The sequence below is a fragment of the Schistocerca cancellata genome, chromosome 1, assembly GCF_023864275.1.
Source record: "Schistocerca cancellata isolate TAMUIC-IGC-003103 chromosome 1, iqSchCanc2.1, whole genome shotgun sequence".
Classification (NCBI taxonomy): domain Eukaryota; kingdom Metazoa; phylum Arthropoda; class Insecta; order Orthoptera; family Acrididae; genus Schistocerca; species Schistocerca cancellata.
Window position 1 is genome coordinate 476,846,629 of NC_064626.1, and position 22,924 is coordinate 476,869,552.

Sequence of the window (22,924 nt, forward strand, 5' to 3'; positions counted from 1 at the left end):
GTAAAACGCTGTATTCAATCACAGGAATCCAAAATGATTTGTTCTACTTGAGTCAATATTAATACCACTGACTTCACATTTCTAGACAGAAAATGGAAATTTAGAACATATGGGAAATCGTAACTCATGCAAAAAACAATTATGAAAATCAACCACTCAGAAATATGCAGAGGAAAAATAAAATATTGCAACAAAAGAGGTAGAATGCCATATTTCTCTATAACCAACTTCTTCATGAGGTGATATTAGCCTGAAATACAATAACATCTGGATGGCAATTGTAGGAAAATGAATCAACAGTGAACAGTCAGAATAGGCACAACACATTACTTATTTTAAGTCAATATACATCAAATTTTAAGTATACTGCATCAGCACCAACTGCATTTGTGGGCAAAGTCAAAATGTTACAAAGCAACTTAATGACTAGGACATATATCAAGAACCATCAGATGCAATTTAAGCAAATAATTCTAAAAAAAAAAACAGTTACAGAGTTTGTTTGATCTTCACAATGGTTCCACTGGGCATGGTTATACTGGATGTGTCACGCTCTTCACCCTTCAACCTCCGAACTAACTTCCCCACCCAATTACAGGAATACCTACAGCATATGGAACCTGAACAACTTTGCAACCTGGCACTTTACAAATACACAACACATCTCTAGGAAAGTAAAATTAACTGTCACAGGCAAATTGTTAAACTTGCCAGTAACTGAACCCCAAACCTTTAGTTTTTTTTTAATCTAACACTGAATCTACAAATACATCAATCCATGTGATTGTTAGTATAAAAAGATAATAATGATGATGATGGTGATAGTGATGGTGGTGGTGGTGGTTGTGGTGGTGGTGGTGGTGGTGGTGGTGATGAAATAAATGAGCAGCAACATCTAATATTTTGCAGTCTACATTTACTGTACATAAGTCAAAAGAACTATGCTTTTTAAATGAACCAGTTAGTTTGTCAAAATTTTAGTATTGATTTGGAGTTACTTTTTGAAGAGTATTTATTTATTTATTTTATAATGATCTTTTGGTTCCAAGCCCTTGTTATAAGTGCACTGTATCATGAAAGGTTTGTTTCAGAGATTATAAGGAAGTAGTAACATTTTCCATAGGAAAAGACCTCTAATATCAAACAATTTTGCAAAGATACAAGAACGTTTTTGCCATTTTGTATGTCTATATTTCTTATGCCTTACATTATAAAAATCTATAGCATGTAAACAGAATAAAGAAGATAAGCAGCCACAATCTCAGCATGATTTACTAGAATTTGGAACAATACTGTATAGACAAAGAACTCAGATGGTCAAGTGCACTAACCATGAAACGTATTGCACATACAGCAATGAAACCTGCCATAAAGACTTCAAAATTGACAGGCTTTAGATGCCATCACTTTAACAAGCCAACAAGGAAGGCCTCAGACTTTCTGGAATTATTCAGATGAGCTTTCCTGGTGATATAATGAAGTGGAAATTTGCTTCAACTCCCACACCACAAAAGCAGTTAGATCAATCATATAATATTACTGCTACAGATTATCAAGCAATGAGAAGTCTTTCTGTCACCTCAGCAGTTTCCGTTGCCTTCTGTTGTGACTCGCCGATCATTCAAAGTGTCGCCGCGCAATTACGCGGGTCCTCTACGTGCGGCGCTTTCTGCCAGCCATGCACCAGCTGCGCCACCTAAGCGGCCAGCCGAGCAGCGGCCGCTAGACTGGGACTCAGTGCTCATTCAAATGCTAACGTGTACACGTCTTACTTGTCAACTTACTCTGTGACTAATATTTGTTGTTGTGTCGTTCCGAAATATATGTGTTAAACTTGAAGTTCTAACAATTGGCGACGAGGTAGTGGATTTTTTCCTTTTCACCATTGACTCACAGGGTTCCATGGCTACTGTCGAGCAACTATTGCAAAATCTCCTTGAACAGCAAACGCTTCTAACAGCGGCAATTCGCGATTTCGTCGCGGCGTCAAATGCGGGGCGTTTCTCGTCATTGGCTATACCTCCTTTTCCTCCTTACCACGAGATGGCGGAAGACTGGTCTGATTATGAAAAACGTCTTCGACAGCACTTCTTGGCATTTCATGTCACGGACGAACAACCATGTAAGTCTCTGCTCCTTTCCTGGATTTCACCTCAAATGTATCGGTTGTTGTCACAATTGGCTCCTTTGAAGGATCCTGCGTCTTTGTCCTTTGCTGAAATGTGCTCACTTCTGTCTGTCTATTTTCAAAAGCAAACGCATGTGGTAGCCTCTCGTGTTGCCTTTTATCGTTGTCAAAAACAACCAAATCAATCCTATCGCGCTTGGGCTGCTGAACTTCATGGCCTCAGTTGAAAGTGTCAATTTGTTACTGACGTTCACAAAGAATCCTATGCCGATTCCATGGTACGAGATGCTATTATTCGGTCGGCGCCTGACAAAGAAGTTCGGCAACGTGCCCTTCAGTTGGCGAATCCGACTCTAGATGAAGTTCTCTCCATTGCGCAGTCTTTTGAAATTTCTCGCGCCGCTGGGGTGCAAATAGAGGTGTGGGGTGATGTCGGGGAAATACAACCTCTGTGCGCTGTTGACGACGCATGCGGCGCGTCCCCGCCGGCCGACGTGGCCGCAGTGCGCTCCCACGCGCAGCCTCGGCCTAGCCGTGAACAACCCGCTAAGAAACTGCAGCAAAACCCCCGGCAAATTCCTTCATGTCCGCGGTGTTTTATGAAACATACACGCGAGGATTGTCCCCAACATTGGGCTGTGTGTCACAATTGCAAAAAGAAAGGTCATGTGTCTTCCGTTTGCAAATCCGACCGCATACATGATGTTCATGAACATGATGCTGCTTCTGATTCTGTGTTGCCTGTCAATTGCACTACTTCCCTTTCGGGGAAGTTATTCCTCACTGTCCAAATCCTTGGTCGAGATGTTCGCATGCAAGTGGATACCGGTTCTGCTGCCACTATAATTAATTCTCAGACGTATCTTCAGCTGGGTTCTCCACTCCTGTCCCCTGTCACTCGGTAATTACGGACGTACAATAAACAGAAGATTTCTCTCTTGGGACAGTTTAATGCTGAGGTATCTTACAAATCCGTCATTTGCACTGTTCCCATATTTGTGATCGATCAGAGCAACACAGAAAATCTTTTTGGTTTCGATGCCTTTCGCGTTTTTGGATTCTCCATAGATGACTCTGTCAATATTGTCTCTGATGCTATTCCTTATGCTCAACTGGATTCCTTGTGGACGACATTTTCGTCCCTTTTTTCTCCTGGGTTAGGCCGTGCAAACGACTTTGAAGCTCATATCATGCTCAAACCCACTGCTCGGCCTAAGTTTTTTCTGGCTCAGCCCACTCCTGTGGCCCTTCGTGATCAGGTAAAATGGGAGTTGGATCGTCTCACTGCTTCAGGGGTCTTGCTTCCTGTCACTTCCAGTGAGTGGTCCTCTCCTGTCGTTGTAATTGCTAAGCCCAATGGTGATATTCGTCTCTGTGGCGATTTCAAAGCCACTGTAAATGCTCAATGCCTCATCGACACTTACCCTATGCCCCGGCCTGAAGAACTGTTCACTAAACTTGCTGGAGGCCAGTATTTTTCTAAAATTGACCTGTCGGAAGCTTATCATCAACTTCCTCTCGACGCTGCTTCCCGGCAGTTTCTGGTCCTTAACACGCCTTTCGGCCTCTATCAATACCAACGTTTGCCATTCGGGATTGCTAGCACCCCTGCTCTCTTTCAGCGATTCTTGGAACAATTATTGCTCCCTGTCCCTGGGTGTATCAATTACATGGATGACATTGTTGTCACTGGCTCCACCACTGAAGAACATCTTCAAAATCTCCACACACTTTTTCATGTCTTACAGACTGCCGGTCTTAAGTGTAATCTTCAGAAATCACAATTTTTTCAGGCATCTATCACGTACTTGGGGTTTCAACTCTGTCGGGATGGTATTCGCCCGCTTCAACAAACTGTCGCTGCGATCGATGCCCTTCCTCGCCCTACATCTGTTAAGGAACTGCAGGCCTTCTTGGGGAAAATAGCATACTATCACAAGTTTTTACCGTCTGCAGCTTTGGTGGCTCAGCCGTTGCATCGCCTGTTGCATAAAAACGTGCCTTTTCACTGGTCCGCGTCATGTGAAGCGGCTTTCCAGAAATTGAAGACTATGCTGAAACAGGCCCCGTGCCTGGCTACTTATCGACCTGGCCAACATCTTGTTCTTGCCCCAGACGCCTCTCAATATGGAGTTGGTGCCGTCCTTGCGCACCATTTTTCTGACGGTTCGGAACAACCCATTGCTTATGCCTCCAAAACGCTCACGGATGCCCAACAAAAGTATTCTCAAATTGAGAAAGAAGCTTTGGCCATCATTTATGCTCTTCATAAGTTTGGTGTTTTTCTCTATGGCTCAAAATTTCATCCTGTTACGGATCACAAACCACTTGTTTCCTTGTTTCATCCATCAACGTCACTTCCCGACAAGGCTGCACACCGCCTCCAGTGTTGGGCTCTTTACTTGTCCCGTTTCAATTATGAGATTCATTTCCGGCCAACAGCTCAACAAGCGAATGCTGATGCTCTGTCTCGCCTTCCCATGGGTCCTGATCAGGCATTCGATAGGGACAAACTTTTGTGTTTCCACCTGGATGTTGCCGAGCAGCGGGTTGTGGACGGGTTCCCCATCACTGGGGACAGGCTGGTGGCTGCAACGGGTTCTGACCCTACCCTCTCCCAGGTTTTACGCTGTATTCAGAAGGGTTGGCCAGATCGCCCGTCCACTAAGACTTCTGATTCGTTGCGGAACTACTACACTTTGCGCTACCGCCTCACGGCTCGGGATGGTGTTATCCTGCTCTCCACTGACAATGCTTCGCCACGTGTTGTGGTACCTGCGTCTTTGCGTGCTTCGGTCTTGCGCCTCCTTCACCAAGGACATTGGGGTGTGTCTTGCACAAAATCTCTGGCGTGCCGTCATGTGTACTGGCCTGGCATAGACTCTGAAATAGCACACATGGTCGCTGCCTGCGGCCCTTGTGCGTCACAGGCCGCTGCCCCGAAGTCATCTTTGTCACCGTGGCTTTCGCCTGAGAAGCCCTGGGAGCGCATTCATGCTGACTTTGCGGGACCCTTTTTAGGTACTTATTGACTCCTCGTAATTGACGCCTACTCTAACTTTCCTTTCATTGTACGTTGCACGTCACCTACCACCGCGGCAACCACCAGTGCTCTCGCCCGCATTTTTTCTTTGGAAGGCCTCCCCTCTACTCTTGTTACTGATAATGGTCCGCAATTTGCCTCTTCCGAATTGGCGGATTTTTGTGCTCGTCACGGCGTTACGCATGACACAGCCCGCCGTTCCATCCACAATCCAACAGTGAGGCTGAACGACTGGTCCGCACATTTAAGGCTCAGATGCGGAAACTTCTGACTTCTTCTGCTGCTGATGATGCGCTTCTCCAGTTTCTGGTGTCTTACCATTTCACCCCCATGGGCGACCACAGCCCGGCTGAGCTCTTACATGGCCGACAGCCCCGCACGCTTCTTCATCTTCTGCGGCCTCCCACCTCACGGCCGCGGGTGCCTTCACTTGGCCGGTTCACCACTGACGACCTCGTCTGGGTATGGGGATATGGCAGGCGGCCAAAATGGAGCCCGGCCGCATCTTAAGACACCGTGGCAGACGCCTGTATGAAATCCAGACGGACACGGGTGTTGCAGTGCGTCATTCGGACCAGCTTCGGCCTCGGGTGCCAGCAACGCCTGTTCCGAATGCCGCCACACCACCTTTGGCTCTACCTGACGCTCGGGATCTTGGCATCTCTCAATACTCACAACTCTCCTGTCATATCAACTGGACTTGCTGCAACGGGCAGATTGGTGCATGGGGCCCCAGCAGATTCGACCCCTACGTCTCCTGTCATCTCGACCCGTTATCATCGGGGACACTTCCGTCCATACGGGAAGCCTCCTCCTCGAGACTTAAGGGCGAGTCAAACAACGCCTATGGACGTTAGCCATCTCCAGGACACCTCCATCAAGACCAGTGCAACAATTTCAAAGGGGGGAAAAGTGTTGTGACTCGCCGATCATTCAAAGTGCTGCTGCGCAATTACGCGCGTCCTCTACGTGCGGCGCTGTCTGCCAGCCATGCAGCAGCTGCGCCACCTAAGCGGCCAGCCGAGAAGCGGCCGCTAGACTGGGACTCAGTGCTCATTCGAATGCTAACGTGTACACATGTCTTACTTGTCAACTTACTCTGTGACTTATATGTGTTGTTGTGTCGTTCCGAAATATATGTGTTAAACTTGAAGTTCTAACACCTTCAGCAAAGAGGATGTCAGGTGAGTGAGAACTGCTGGTCTATTATGCTCATAGCAAATCTACAAATGGAGAATTTGCAGTACTGCATACAAAAGTCAAGAATGAGGGTAAGTATTTATCAACATGAAATGTTTCCCAACTAAGTCTTGGATATTATCACTATGTTATTCTATACATGTATAAGGTATCTCCATAAAGTGATGTACTGGTAATTTTTTTTTTTTTTTTTCATGGTGCTCCAATTTTTCTCAGCACATTTTGACCAGTCAAATTAATTGGTGCTTCTCAATATTGCCTATCTTGGTCTGCTCTGAGCTCTGGGAGCATAAGAATAGCCGTTTCCATTAACTTAAAGACAGTGCATGAGTCACAACATGCAATGGAATCAACACTCGAACAACAGTACATGATTAAGTTTGTACTATACTCACAAAATTCTTGCCAACATCTACCACCTGATTCAGCAAGTCAATGCAGAGCCCATTTCGATGAATTTTCAAGTTTGTAGGTGGCTGAAGCTATTTACGGAGGGCCCAGAGGCCCGCTCTGGACTGCCATAAGCCAACAAAAGTAACAAAAATATGTTTCATGTTCAGGACCCTTTAAACACTGAGCCCTGACTTAGTGAGTGAATTATAGCACAGGTCATATAGTATGTAGATGTGTTCAAGATAGTAAGAAAAAGGAGGTCACAGCCAAGGCTCTCTTTGCATCCAGGAATTCCTTGCTGAGAACAAGTTCACAACACTGCTCTGTAATTCCTGTAACTCCTTACATGCCTGATCTGGCTCCGATAGTTTTTCATGTTCCAGGTGGTCAAATCAGGCCTGAAAGGAACCCATATTTTGTGGCCACCGAAGTACGCAAACTGTCTTGTGGAAGATTCTAAATGAGATTCTTGTCAACACCTTGCAAGAAGTGTACAGTGCATGCCAAAGTCACTGGAAAAAAAATGTGTGGATGCCAACAAGGGTTACTTCAAAGTCTTTCAAACATCTGTAATAGCTTTAACAAGATCTTGAATAAAATGTTTTCTACTACATTTACATTACTTCCTGGAACAACTCCTACATTCTCAAGTAATGGCATGATATTTTGAGATATTTACCATCTCATAACACGATGAAAATTAATATGAGGTCTAAGAAACAAAAAAAAAAATTGTGAAAACATAATAAAGGCTTTCTCTCAAAATTACCTGTAATAGATTAATAACGCCCCTATCTACTAAGAAAATGCATTCAGTTCTTTGTGCTAAACAAACCCTACCTATGCGAGGATGTTTTCACACAACGATGACAATGCAATTGAGGTAACACTGGTGATGAAGACAGAAAGAGCTACATATATAAGAAGAAAAGCCTATATTTTAAGTAAAAAGGACCAGAAAGTAGTTACTTCATCTCTAACAGAGATGCTACTCAATTTGACCATTAAACATACAGAGAAACTCTGAGGCTCAAGTTCCACTGACATTCAATCTTTAAGAAAGTATGCAGCTAACATAATAACACACAATAGAGAGCATCTTCGATATTAAAATAAATCAGGAAGCTTTTTGAGAAACAGTGCTAACAGTGCAACAGGTGTGGAGTATCAAAGAGTATCAAATCAGTATTGTGAAAAGGATAGATTGCTGCTCACCTGTAGCAGGCAGGCACAAGAAACAAACTGCTATACATTTTAGCTTTCGGCCAAAAGGCCTCTTCTGAAGTAGCGCGCGTGCGCGCCCACACACACACACACACACACACACACACTACTGTGTCCGGCATCTGGCTGCTATGGCCAGCACAGAACATATGTATATAAAAAGCATATGTTAACTGAAACATGCCTGCCTGCCTGCCTGCCTGCCTACCACATTGCAGTGTCAGAAATATCACAGCTATACAGTCTCACCACAAACATGGCATGGCTGCTAGTATTATTTGTTGTAGCAGTGCTACAAGTTTTAAAAAATGATGATCACATCAGTGGTAGTGGGCGAGCAGTTTACTGTAGCCTTGTTTGTGTGCTCTGCTGGATGGAAAGGATGGTATGGTTCCTGTGCAGCATCATAAAAATTTATGAGCAGAAATGTTTTGAGCAGATGAAGAAATGAATGCAGATATGTGTAAACTCAACAAACAACAAACTATCTAGGAAGTGATCATAACTAACTCAACATATCTGGTTAGGTACACAAATTTGCAGCACAATTCTTACATCTTCAATATAACACCTTGTACGGGGCATTTTCCAGGAGAGTGCAAGAAAAGGACAGTTTTAAACTGCTCATCCACTGCCACTGATTGACTAATTTAGACTGAACATGTCGCAACACAAGGTCGGAGAACAGTTATGCACTAATATGTCATGACAAGTACTTCCTCAGGTAATGTGAGAAGCCTCAACTTTTTTTATCATAGTATCTCCATAAAAAAATAGCTAATTTTAGTTTTCAGGCTGCCAATGAGACAAAAAATAGTCTCCAGCAAACAGAGAGAAAAAATGTTCAATCGTATCTTCAAAGTTCCTTCATAACAAATATTGTTATCATTCAATTGCCAGACCACAACAAAGATGAGTTAGTTCTACATCTCTGATAACTCTCCATCCAAGATATCACACATAGCATTTTCCCCTCCAAAAAATTCTCAACATAGTGACAAATTTTGTTTGATAATCAGTATGATCTTATTTTTGTTAATAAGTGTTAGTGAGGTCCTGAGTTAAATTCTTTTCAAAAATCATAAAATACATGATCTATCTGATTGCTTTGACCCATGTGCCCGTCTTAGGCAGGTGAGATTCATGTGACTGTTAGTTTCTTTGACCTAATCCGTGCTCAAGTGCTGCAGCTGAAATGTTGGTCTTACAGATTCTAGAGTTTAAGCTGTATGTTCAGCTGTTGTAGTAGTAAATGGTTAATGATTTTTAGGGCAATTGACTATGCCTGTGCCCGCTTGCATTAATTATCTGGATGATATTCTTGTAATGGGCTTTTCCACGGTTGATCACTTGAAAAATTTGAGCACTTTGTTTTCTGTCTTACAATCCACAGCCTTATGGTATAACCTCACAAAATCTCAGTGTTTTCAATCTTCTCCTGTTTATTTGGGGTCTGAGGTCTCTTGGGGTGGAGTTCGCCCTCTGCCAGAACACTGCACTGTTTTGTTTATGCCTCTCCCCTCACCTACGAAGGAGCTTCAGGCCTTTCTAGGGAAGGTAGCCTGCTACTATAAATTCCTGCCAGGGTGGCCACATTGGCCTACCTGGTGCATATATTGTTATGCAAGAATGTACCCAGATTGCAAACATGCTTTTCAAATGCTGGAATCCAAACTACTCTCATCCCCATGTTTAGCTACATTCTCTCTGGACCAGCTCATAGTTTTTATGAGTGACACCTCACAGTATGGCCTCAGGATGGTCCTACACCACTGATATTCCAATGGAACTGAAAGAACTGTTGCTTTCGCATCTAAAATCTCTCACTCCTGCCCAGCAGCATTACACTCAAGTGGAAAAAGAGGCCCTCACCGTAGTCTATGCCTTCCGGGAAGTTCAGGTTTTTTTCCCCAATTACAAGCTTGCACATTGCAACTGTTGTTGCCTCCGACCCGGTTCTCCATCATGCAGTTTGGTTTTTTCAACAGGCCTGGCCAAAAAACCATCAGGTTGGGCTATGAACCCCCTGTGAAACTATTTTTCCTTGCAGTGTTGCCCCTCTGTTTTTGACAAGAGACCATAGAACACCTCTCTCCCAGAGTAGTCACATTCCTGCCGTGATACGGCACGAGGCTCTATGACTTCTCTGTCAAAGGCCATTGGGGAGTTTCACACACTAAACTTTTCACTAGGAGACATGTTTTTTGACCAGGAAATGATGGCAAAATTGTGAATTTTGTCACAGCTTGTGAGCAGTGTGCATGACAACAGGCAGCTCCTAGAGTGTCTCTGTCCCCTTGGCCCCTCCACAACAGCCAAGGGAATACATTCATGAAGACTTTGTGGGACCCTTTTTGAATTCTTATTGCCTCTTGGTTGTGAACGCATTTTTTGAGTTTCCTTACATTTTATGGTTAGCATCTACACTGGCTGAGGTCACAATTCATACTGTTTTGAGGTTTTTTTTTTCCCTACTGAGGTGTTGCTTAGTACCTTAGTTTCCATAGTGGGCCCCATTTTTTTCTCAAACCTTTCAATTGTTTTGTTCCCGTCACCATCACATATTTCTCGACCTCCGCTATTGGGTGGAGAAATGTAGGGTCCCCCTGAATAGGTCAGGCGTGCACTACACACAGGAAGTCACTACAAGGGTAGCGGAGTATGTGTGGAGTGCACATGTGGGTTTTTTAGGTTAGAGAATTCCCTCCCTAGGCCCGACAAGATGCCTCCTGAGACGCGGAAAGGTATGAGTAGGCAAAATACAACAGGGAATAACAATATTAATGTGCTAATAGTAAACTGCAGGAGCGTCTATAGAAAGGTCCCACAACTGCTCTCATTAATAAACGGTCACAATGCCCACCTAGTACTAGGGACAGAAAGTTGGCTGAAACCAGATGTAAACAGTAATGAAATTCTAAACTCAGATTGGAATGTATACCGCAGAGATAGGCTGGACAGTGAAGGGAGAAGTGTGTTTATAGTGATAAGAAGTGCAATAGTATCGAAGGAAATTGACGGAGATCCGAATTTGAAATAATTTGGGTGAAGGTCACAGTTAAAGCAGGCTCATACATGGTAATTTGATGTCTCTATAGGCCCCCTGGCTCAGCAGCTGTTGTGGATGAGCACCTGAAGGATAATTTGGAAAATATTTTGAGTAGATTTCCCCACCATGTTATAGTTGTGGGTGGAGATTTTAATTTGCCGGATATAGACTGGGAGACTCAAACGTTCATAATGAGTGGCAGAATCCAGTCAAATTTTTTTAATTGCTTTATCTGAAAACTATCTTGAGCAGTTAAACAGAGAACCGACTCGTGGCGATAACATATTAGACCTTCTGGTGACAAAAAGACCCAAACTATTTGAAATAGTTAACACAAAATAGGGAATCAGTGATCATAAAGCGGTTACTGCATCGATGACTTCAGCCGTAAATAGAAATATTAAAAAAGGTAGGAAGATTTTTCTGTTTAGCAAAAGTGACAAAAAGCAGATTTCAGAGTACCTGATGGCTCAACACAAAAGTATTGTTTTAAGTACAGATAGTGTTGAGGATCAGTGGACAAAGTTCAAAACCATCGTACAATATGTGTTAGATGAGTATGTGCCAAGAAAGATCGTAAGAGATGGAAACGAGCCACCATGGTACAACAACCGAGTTAGAAAACTGCTGTGGAAGCAAAGGGAACTTCACAGCAAATATAAACATAGATAACGCCTTGCAGACAAACAAAAATTATGCAAAGCGAAATGTAATGTAAGGAGGGCCATGCGAGAGGTGTTCAATGAATTCGAAAGTAAAGTTCTAAGTACTGACTTGGCAGAAAATCCTAAGAAATTTTGGTCTTATGTCAAAGCGGTAGGTTGATCAAAACAAAATGTCCAAATACTCTGTGACCAAAATGGTACTGAAACAGAGGATGACAGACTAAAGGTCAAAATACTAAATGTCTTTTTCCAAAGCTGTTTCACAGAGGAAGACTGCACTGTAGTTCCTTCTCTAGATTGTCGCACAGATGACAAAATGGTAGATATTGAAATAGACAACAGAGGGATAGAGAAACAATTAAAATCCCTCAAAAGAGGAAAGGCCGCTGGACCTGATGGGATACCAGTTTGATTTTACACAGACTATGCGAAGGAACTTGCCCCCCCTTCTTGCTGCAGTGTACCGTAGGTCTCTAGAAGAGCGTAGCATTCCAAAGGATTGGAAAAGGGCACAGGTCAAGAAGGGACGTCGAACAGATGTGCAGAACTATAGACCTATATCTCTAACGTCGATCAGTTGTAGAATTTTGGAACACGTATTTTGTTTGAGTGTAATGACTTTTCTGGAAAACAGAAATCTACTCTGTAGGAATCAGCATGGTTTTTGAAAAAGACGATCATGTGAAACCCAGCTCGCGCTATTCGTCCATGAGACTCAGAGGGCCATAGACATGGGTTCCCAGACAATGTGATCGTCTTGGGGCAATTTTCATAGACCCAAACAAATTTCTATGCGAAAACTCACTAGCGAATGGGGTCTGTAACGTTCAGCAGAATGTTTGCAAATGTCTGCAAAATCATTAGATGCAAGGGAAACTAATATGGCCTGAAGGGGGTAAAAAATCATACACTCCAGCTGGAAAAGAAAAATATAAGCACCATACAAAAAAAGACGATACTAAAGAATTTGCCCAAGAATACAGCTCACAACATGTAAACCAACAAAAGAAAAATTACATAAAAGTACTTCATCAAAATATTCAATACTTTGGTAACAAAAAATTAGAAGCAGAAGTACTCCTGAGTGAAGTAAGACCAGACATATTATGCATAAGTGAACATGGACTAACTGAAAGTAAAATACATAATGTGGCAGCAATAAAGGACTACAAACTAGCTAGTTACTTCTGCAGATCTAAATATAAGGGTGGTGGCATTTGTATATATATTAAAACAGGCACTCTATCAAAGAATGTAAACAGTGAAGCTGCTACATTTCCCATAGCTAGAGAAAAAGACTTTGAAGTTACTGGTTTAGTGGCAGAGGATTTTAGAGTGTTTTATGTGTACAGGTCACCATGTGGCAATATTAGCATCTTTCTAAAATAATTGCTAGCTTATTGAGAAAGAATATGAAGAGAAATCTTATTATATGTGGAGACTTCAACATTGACATGGGAAAAAGACACAAAAATAAGACAGGATTTTGAAGAATTGTTAATACAGCATAACATGAAAGTGACAATAACTGCACCAACAAGAGTGACTTCAGAAAGTGAGACAATTATTGAAAACATAATTACTAATATGTGTAACTATGAGTCACATGTAGTTCAGACAGAAATATCTGATCATCATGGGCAACTAATCAGCTTTTGCAGAAGTAATGACACAGTATCAGAACCAAAACAAACAACCAAAGAAATTAGGATCATCAGTGAACAAAATATTAACATCTTTAGAACAATGTTACGTAAGGAAACCTGGAATGAAACCCTACAGGCCCAGAGTGTAAATGAAAAATATGATGCATTTATTTCAACAATTAAGAACCATTTTAATGTAGCATTTCCCAAGGTAAAGAGACAAGAAAGGCAGCAAGATCAAACAGTGGATTACCAGTGAAATACTAGAACAGTGAAGGAAGCTTCAGGATGTGAGATGGATGGGCGAAGCTGAAAACTATAAAATGTTAAAAATGAAGTATAGAAAAACAATAAGAGAAGCAAAAGCAAGAGCAATTGACACCACTATAGCGAACTCAAAAAACAAGGCAAAGGCAGCTTGAAATGCAATCAATGCTGAAAGAAAGGAAAAAGATGGGTCAAACAAAGAAGAAGGTATTAGGTCAATTAAAATAGACAACACAGTGGTCACAGATGGTATGGAAATAGCAAACATATTGAATAATAACTATATCAGTGTAGTAGAAAACCTAAAATTGGAAAGAAATAGTCAAAAACAGAAGGCTATTAAGGTGCCAAAAAGATCATGCAGTACTATGTTCTTAAGACCAGTCACGGAAGATGAATTGCGGAAAACTATACAGAAACTGAAGTCCAAGAAATCAGCTGGTGATGATGAAATATCAAATCATGTAATAAAGCTGGTATGTGAGGAGATAATAACACCACTGTTGAACATAGAAACTGTTCTTTCAGAGATGCAATTTTTCCAGAAAAACTGAAGATAACGAAGGTAGTGCCAGTGTACAAGAAAGGGTGTAAGGATGATCCCAACAACTACAGTGCAGTTTCACTGATATCAGGTTTCTCAAAAATCCTAGAAATGCTTATGTATACCAGATTAGTTAACTATTTGGACAAACATAACATTTTCATGCCCTCACAACATGGTTTCAGAAAGGGTAAATCTACAGAATCAGCAATTGTCAGTCTAACAGAATACAATTTACAGTCCTTAGATGAGAAAAAGGTTGTCTCTGCAATGTTTCTGGATCTTTCAAAGGCATTTGACACCATTGACCATGAAATGCTGATACAAATATTAAGCAACTATGGCATTCGAGGGCAACCAGGTGAATGGATAAAATCGTACTTGTGCAACCGCAAGCAGTATGTATCATTAGGAAACTCGTACCAATCAGAAACCAAATCCATCAAATATAGAGTGCCGCACGGTTCGGTAATGGGGCCATTGTTACAGGGTTATTACAAATGATTGAAGCGATTTCACAGCTCTACAATAACTTTATTATTTGAGATATTTTCACAATGCTTTGCACACACATACAAAAACTCAAAAAGTTTTTTTAGGCATTCACAAATGTTCGATATGTGCCCCTTTAGTGATTCGGCAGACATCAAGCCGATAATCAAGTTCCTCCCACACTCGACGCAGCATGTCCCCATCTATGAGTTCGAAAGCATCGTTGATGCGAGCTCACAGTTCTGGCACGTTTCTTGGTAGAGGAGGTTTAAACACTGAATCTTTCACATAACCCCACACAAAGAAATCACATGGGGTTAAGTCAGGAGAGCTTGGAGGCCATGACATGAATTGCTGATCATGATCTCCACCACGACCGATCCATCGGTTTTCCAATCTCCTGTTTAAGAAATGCCGAAGATCATGATGGAAGTGTGGTGGAGCACCATCCTGTTGAAAGATGAAATCGGCGCTGTCGGTCTCCAGTTGTGGCATGAGCCAATTTTCCAGCAAGTCCAGATACACGTGTCCTGTAACGTTTTTTTCGCAGAAGAAAAAGGAGCCGTAAATTTTAAACCGTGAGATTGCACAAAACACGTTAACTTTTGGTGAATTGCGAATTTGCTGCACGAATGCGTGAGGATTCTCTACCGCCCAGATTCGCACATTGTGTCTGTTCACTTCACCATTAAGAAAAAATGTTGCTTCATCACTGAAAACAAGTTTCGCACTGAACGCATCCTCTTCCATGAGCTGTTGCAACCGCGCCGAAAATTCAAAGCGTTTGACTTTGTCATCGGGTGTCAGGGCTTGCAGCAGCTGTAAACGGTAAGGCTTCTGCTTTGGCCTTTTCCGTAAGATTTTCCAAACCGTCGGCTGTGGTACGTTTAGCTCCCTGCTTGCTTTATTCGTCGACTTCCGTGTGCAATGCGTGAAACTTGCCCGCACGCGTTCAACCGTTTCTTTGCTCACTGCAGGACGACCCGTTGATTTCTCCTTACAGAGGCATCCAGAAGCTTTAAACTGCGCATACCATCGCCGAATGGAGTTAGCAGTTGGTGGATCTTTGTTGAACTTTGTCCTGAAGTGTCGTTGCACTGTTATGACTGACTGATGTGAGTGCATTTCAAGCACGACATACGCTTTCTCAGCTCCTGTCGCCATTTTGTCTCACTGCACTCTTGAGCGCTCTGGTGGCAGAAACCTGAAGTGCGGCTTCAGCCGAACAAAACTTTACGAGTTTTTCTACGTATCTGTAGTGTGTCGTGACCATATGTCAATGAATGGAGCTACAGTGAATTTATGAAATCGCTTCAATCATTTGTAATAGCCCTGTATTTAATGTATTTGTTAATGCTGATGACATGACAATACTAAATAGTGACCAAAATATGGAACAGCTTGAGAGAAGAGCATACATATCTGCAAATGTCACAGCTCAATGGCTGTTGGAAAATGAACTGGTTATAAATCTAAAAAAGACTATGTATGCAGTGTTTAAAAACAAGGAAAAGGCTGTAGACATGGATTTAGAGGTTGATGGAACAAGACTGGAAGAAGTAGAATCTGCTAGATTCTTAGGTATTCTTGTGGATAATGAACTGGAAAAAAAAACAAAAAAAAAACATATTAATAACGTCTGTAAGAAACTGAGCTCTGTCATATTCTTAATGATGCAGCTATCACAGTATTCAGACAAGAACCTTCTGTGTACAGTGTATCATGGACTTTTCGAACCATACTTAGAGTATGGAGTGACTGTGTGGGGAAACTCAAACAAACAAGAGACAAAACGAGTGTTCACATTACAAAAAAAAGCAATTAGGACCATTTTAAGAAGAAAGACCTCTGAAACATGCAGAAACTGTTGCAAGAATTTAGGTATCTTAACTTTTTCATCGTTGTATATATACAAAACAATAATGTACATCACAAAAAGTAGTGAGGACTGGATCACAAATGCTAGTGTACACAGGAAGGGTACATGAAATCCAGGTTAGATGTGAATCCCTGCAGGTTACAGAGGAGGGGGTGGGGGGGATGTACTGAAATGAAGGCAAAGAGGGATGAGGGGAAATGTTTGGAGGGAGGCTGAAACAAACTAAAAGCAAATAGTTTACAAGAACAGTGTTGCTACGAGGGGTGTTTGAAAAGTCTGTGCAAAAATAAAAACTACTTACGTATTTGGGGTAAACCTTTTTTATTAGGGACCGATGACCATTGCAGTCTGGTCCCTTCAATCTCACAAACCAACCAACTTTTATTATTTTTCGACGTAGTCTCCTTTTAGACTTATACACTTTGTCCAGCACTGTTCTAATTTTTTGATCCCTTCCGAATAATAGGAATTGTCCAAGTCAGCAGAATAGCTACTAGTTGCTGCAATCACCTCCTCGTTTGAATAAAATCTTTGTCCCGCCAGTCATTTCTTCAAATTGGGGAACAAATAGTAGTCTGAGGGAGCCAAGTCTGGAGAATAGGGGGGATGTGAAATGAGTTAGAATCCTATTGCCATTAATTTTGTGACCACAACTGCTGAGGTGTGTGCTGGTGCATTATCGTGATGGAAAAGGACTCTTTTTGCAGTCCAATCGCCAGCATTTTTCTTGCAGCTCTGTTTTCAAATGGTTCAATAACGATGAATAATATGCACCTGTAATAGTTTTACCCTTTTCCAGATAGTCGATGAGGATTATCTCTCATGAATCCCAAAAGACAGTCGCCATAACCTTTCCAGCCGAAGGAATGGTCTTCGCCTTTTTTTGGTGCAGATTCTTCCTTGGTAACCCATTGTTTAGATTGTTGTTAGGTCTCAGGAGTACAGTAATGTATACATGTTTCATCCACAGTGACGAAACGACACTTAAAGTCCTGAGGATTTTTCCAGAACAGTTGCAAACCATCCTTGCAACACTTTACACGATTCTGTTTTTGGTCATGTGTGGGTAACTGCGGAATCCATCTTGCAGATAGGTTTCTCATGTCCAAATGTTGATACAAAATATTATGTACCCATTCATTCGAGATGTCTACAGCACTAGCAATCTCATGCACCTTAACTCTTCTGTCATACATTACCACATCATGGATTTTATCAATGATGTCTGGAGTTGTAACCTCCACAGGGCATCCAGAACATTCAGCTTCACTTGTGTCCATATGACCACTCCGAAAATTTTGAAACCACTTATAAACTGTTTTAATCAAACGTGCAGAGTCACCATAATGTTTATCAAGATTCTCTTTAGTCCCCTGAGGCATTTGATTTTCATAAAGTAATGTTTAATCACCACACGAAATTCTTTTTCATCCATTTTTTGACAATAACTCAACTTCCTTGATTCACACGAATGCCAACCACAAAGAAATAGACCAATATGGCTGAAACTTGGTGTGCATTCTTTCCAAAGATGCTACTAACTAAACATGACCTCGATATGCACCGATGGAATTTGCACAGATCTTTCAAATCCCCCTCGTAGATCTGAGTTTGGGACAAAAGTCAAAGCCTCCTGAAAAGACAAGACTTTTGCAGGTGCTTGGAAGATCAATTGTTGATAGTGTTGAGACTCTGGAAAGGCTGGTTTTCAGTAGTATTGTTTTATGGGGGATTAAATAAATATCTGGGGTAATATAAGATTGTAAGGTAAACCTCAACTGTTAGAGTGACCACTGAAGATGCTTTAAGATAGGATGAAACTCACCTACTCTAAAGAAGACTTTTATTATAAACACAAGGATTAAATACATCCCACACTTCTTGTATAGCTGCCATTGCAGAAGAGGCGCCTAAAAGATCTGGGAAGCAGACTAAGATCTGGGAGCTATCTCATGTACACCACAAGCCACCATACAGTGTGGCAGAGATTACATAGTGTACCAGCATAGTTTTTATCACTCTTTATTTCATTCGTGTATGTTAAGACAGAAAAGACTTGATATTCCAAAGCTGCATTGGATTTGGTCATGACCGGGTGCAGTATCACTAGCGTCCGACAGTGCAGAATTCAGTACCCACATGGAGAAAGGGTTGTTGTATGACTGAGAACTGTAAACAGAAAAGGGAAATGTATCTTGTAACTAGGAGCAATAATGATCCCAAAACAATGAAACATTATAAAACTACTGCACTGTATTAAGGAAAGTTATTAAAAAATCCAGAAGTACGTGCATTATGTCTGAGATTAGCACATCTGATAATAAAATTAAAACAATTTGGAATATTTTGAAAAGGGAAACAGGGCAACCAAGAGCACAGGAAGACTGTATTTCTATCAAACACAATGAAAGGTTTGTTAACAAGAAGTTAACATTTTTAATAATCATTTTTTAAGTGTGGTAGAGAAAATAGGTTCCAGCTATTCATTAGAAAATGCAAGGCAGTATATGGAAGAGGCAGTACCTACACAATTTGATAAAATTGAAATTCAACCCACCTTTCCTATTGAAATTAGGAAAATAATAAATTTACTCAAAAGTAAAAGCTCACATGGAATTGATGACCTTTACAACAGAGTACTAAAAGCTTGTTCCCAACAAATAAGTAGGATTCTCAGCCACATATGTAGTAGCTCATTGAAATAGGGAATTTTTCCAGACAGACTGAAATATGCTATTGTTAAACCATTGCATAAAAAAGGGGATAGATTTGATGCTGACAACTACTGCCCAATCTCACTTCTGACAGCTTTATCCAAAATTCTTGAAGAAGTAATATCTTCAAGAGTAGTATCACATATTTGTAAAAATGAAGTGCTGACAAAATGTCAATTTGGTTTTCAGAAAGGCTTTTCAACAGAAAATGCTATATATGCTTTCACTGATCTAATATTAAATGCAATGAATAACTGAACACCACCCATTGGGATATTTTCGGATCTCTCAAAGGCTTTTGATTGTGTGAATCATGAAATTCTTCTAGATAAGCTTAAGTATTGTGGTATGAGTGGGACAGTGAACAAATGGTTCAATTCATACTTAACTGGAAGAATGCAGAAGGTTGAAATTAACAGTACAGATAGTCTACAAAAACCAGCAGTCCTCTAACTGGGGTCCCTTATTGTTCTTAATATATATTAATGATTTGCCACCCTATATTCATGAAGATGCAAATTTAGTTCTTTTTGCTGATGATACAAGTATAGTAATCACACCCAAGAAGCAAGAATCAGCTGAGGAAATTGCAAATAATGTCTTTCAGAAAATTGTTAAGTGGTTCTCTGCAAATATACTCTCATTAAATTTTGAGAAAACACAGTTTATACAATTCCGTACAGTAAATGGCATAACACCATTGATAAACATACACTATGAACGAAAGTCTGTTGCTAAGGTAGAATACTCAAAATTTCTAGGTGTGTGCACTGATGAGAAATCGAATTGGAAGAAACACATCGATGATCTACCAAAATGGTTAGGTTCAGCTACTCCTGCTATTAGGGTTATTGCAAATTTTGGTGATAAACATATCAGTAAATTAGCCTACTATGCCTATTTTCATTCACTGCTTTCATATGGCATCATATTTTGGGGCAATTCATCATTAAGAGAGAAAGTATTCATTGCACAAAAGCATATAATCAGAATAATAGCTGGAGCCCACCCAACATCACCTTGCAGACATTTATTTAAGGAACTCGGGATATTCACAGTACCTTCACAAGACAAATATTCACTTATGAAATTTGTCATTAATAACCCATCCCAATTGAAAAATAACAGTTCAGTGCATAGCTACAACACTAGAAGAAAGGATGATATTCACTATTCTCGATTAAATCTCACTTTGGCACAGTAAGGGGTGAATTATGCTGCCACAAAAATCTTCGGTAATTTGTCAAACAGTATTAAAAGTCTGACAGATAGCCAACCAACATTTAAAAGCACATTAAAAAAATTCTGAATGACAACTCCTTAATTAATTATTTTGTCTAAAGAAAACTTATGTTAAGTGACACATTCCACATCATCATGAAATGTTGTATTCATGATCTATGGAATAAGGATTAATGTATGTATGTATGTATGGATCTGAAGACTGACTCCCCACTCCGCATGAAACACAGTAGTGGCGGAACACCAGATCTTAGCTGGCAGTGCCAGTAGTCATTGCAAAACGCTCCATCATTATCTGGGTGTTGCTAAGAGAAAACCCTGCTTCAGCATCACTGCTGACAGGTCACCAAACATTTTGTGGAACAAGTGGAGCAGTTGACTGTGTCCATAAAGACTTATCACGACCTTCTCTTGCTCTCTTTGATTATGCATCAAGATTTGGCTGTTACTCAAAAGGCTGTGAGGTTCCCTGCTGCTGAGTGGCACTTAAATCCTCACAGTGCTGCATGCTTGACACCGTTTACTGTATGGCACTTGTCAGCCCACCAAGGCACATGCTGTCTTCTAAGAAGATCTGAAGACTTTGGGGAGGAAAAGTTGGCAGCATGGTGGATTACATATATGATCAACAACCAATTTGCTCTGCTGATCATCCATCTCAGCAGCTTCTCTTCAAGGATTTCTCCATCTAGTAGGTAGATCCAGAATGGGACATGGCAACTGGAATGAAGGCCATTAGTAACTTGCCACTGAGCAGAATATGTAATGGTTAGAAAGCAAAGAGAGAGGTCTATGACTGAGGATGACCCTGTAGCAAGCACTGAAATGAGGGGGACTGCCTGTGTTCAGGATACACATCTCCTGACACTTGATTAGGTTCTCTAAAAGATAGATCCCTGTGGCAAGTAGAATTTTAGCCCCATGATACATTATGGGAACTGAAGTCCTCCAGTAAGAGAAATAGTAGGGGGAGCTGTTCTACAAGAATTGCAAGAGCTTCAGAATCTATTGCTTCTTGTGGTGGTAAGTACAGAGAACATATAATGAGGCTTTGACCCACATGGATTTCAACTGCAATTGCTTTTAGGTCACTAACTAGGGACAGGTCACTAACTAGGGTCAGAGTAGGGGAGTGATATGTGTTATCGCAAACACATCTACCCCTCCCTTGGGGCTTTCCCACTCAGGTCACAGTTGCAGTGGAGGGTATATAGTCTCATAGCACTTGGACGAAATTAAGTTTAAAATGTTTCTTGTAAACACAAACACAGGGGATGTGTTCCTGTGCTAGGAGTTTCATTTCTTCCACATGTTTCCTGAACCCACTGACATTCCACTGTAATTTGGGAGCCATTTTATCAATGAGGTTTTTTTTTATCCATGTCTCTCTGACAGGTTGGCAATGTTGCAATGTTTGGAGGTTTAATTAAGGGGCTAGATGGTTGCTCAAGGCAGAATTTGTAATCCACTGTCTCATTAGAACAATCAGGCAGAATGAGATCCACATGGTCTGATTGTTCACAACATGTCTTATACTGTGGTTAACACTTCCATGTTTGTTTGTTTGTTTGTTTGCCAGAGGAGATTCAGGGGAACATTTGTGGCAGTGGCACTGTTGGTCTGTTTTGTGTGGAGTATGACTTTTGAGTACTGCAAGCACTTCAAAGTCAGCAACCATGGCTTTTTTTGATGTTCTGTGGGAGTTATAGGCTTAGTAACAGCACCATTGCAACTACACTTACAAATCCAGGTACTAGAGCTAGCATTATTAACCAATCTTCTTATAGAGGCATCAGCTTTTTGAATAGGCTTTCTGAAAGCTGAAGCAAACAAACAGTGACAATGGAAAGCTGTATTACTTTATAGATCTTTTATGGTTCACCATAAGGAGTATGCTTAATTATTTTTGGTTCTTGTGCCTTTCTTTCTTCAAGGTACGCATTGTAGTCTCTACTTCAGATGAGGTGGTCTCTAGAGCAAATTAACACACTTTGGAGGAGATGAACAAATGACTCTAACACGGACGGCCTTACCACATTTACCAAAAGTGGCTTCTCTCTCACAGTTTAGAGTGGCGTGCCCAATGTAAGGCCTCACGCTTAAGCAAATGATACGCTCTGGAAGTGTTGTGCAATCTAAGAATGAAGGCATCCGATTTTGCCACTTCATCATCTCACCCTTTCATCATATTTTGCACATCAGCTCTTCTTTGGGAATATCTATAATATCCCTGCATGATACAACATCCTTCCTATAGTTCAAGATGCTGTGTAGCTCTGTTTCAATAGCATATTTCCAGAAGCATTTAGGTGCCTAGAGGTTTGTTGCTTGCTGGCAACTACATGTTTCAGCCAACAGTATCCCATTCCTCAATTGCTTCATAAATTACAGGTGCCAGCAATGCCCTATAAATCCTTATATAAGAAAGGTGAAACTTT

The 22,924-nt window shown here is 41.2% G+C and overlaps 1 protein-coding gene across 1 annotated transcript in view; it reads right to left on the reverse strand.

The window, feature by feature from the left end:
• LOC126183901 (ubiquinone biosynthesis monooxygenase COQ6, mitochondrial) overlaps positions 1-22,924 on the reverse strand; it is a 30,354-nt gene that overhangs the window by 3,954 nt on the left and 3,476 nt on the right. The gene's annotated exons all lie outside the window — the stretch shown is intronic.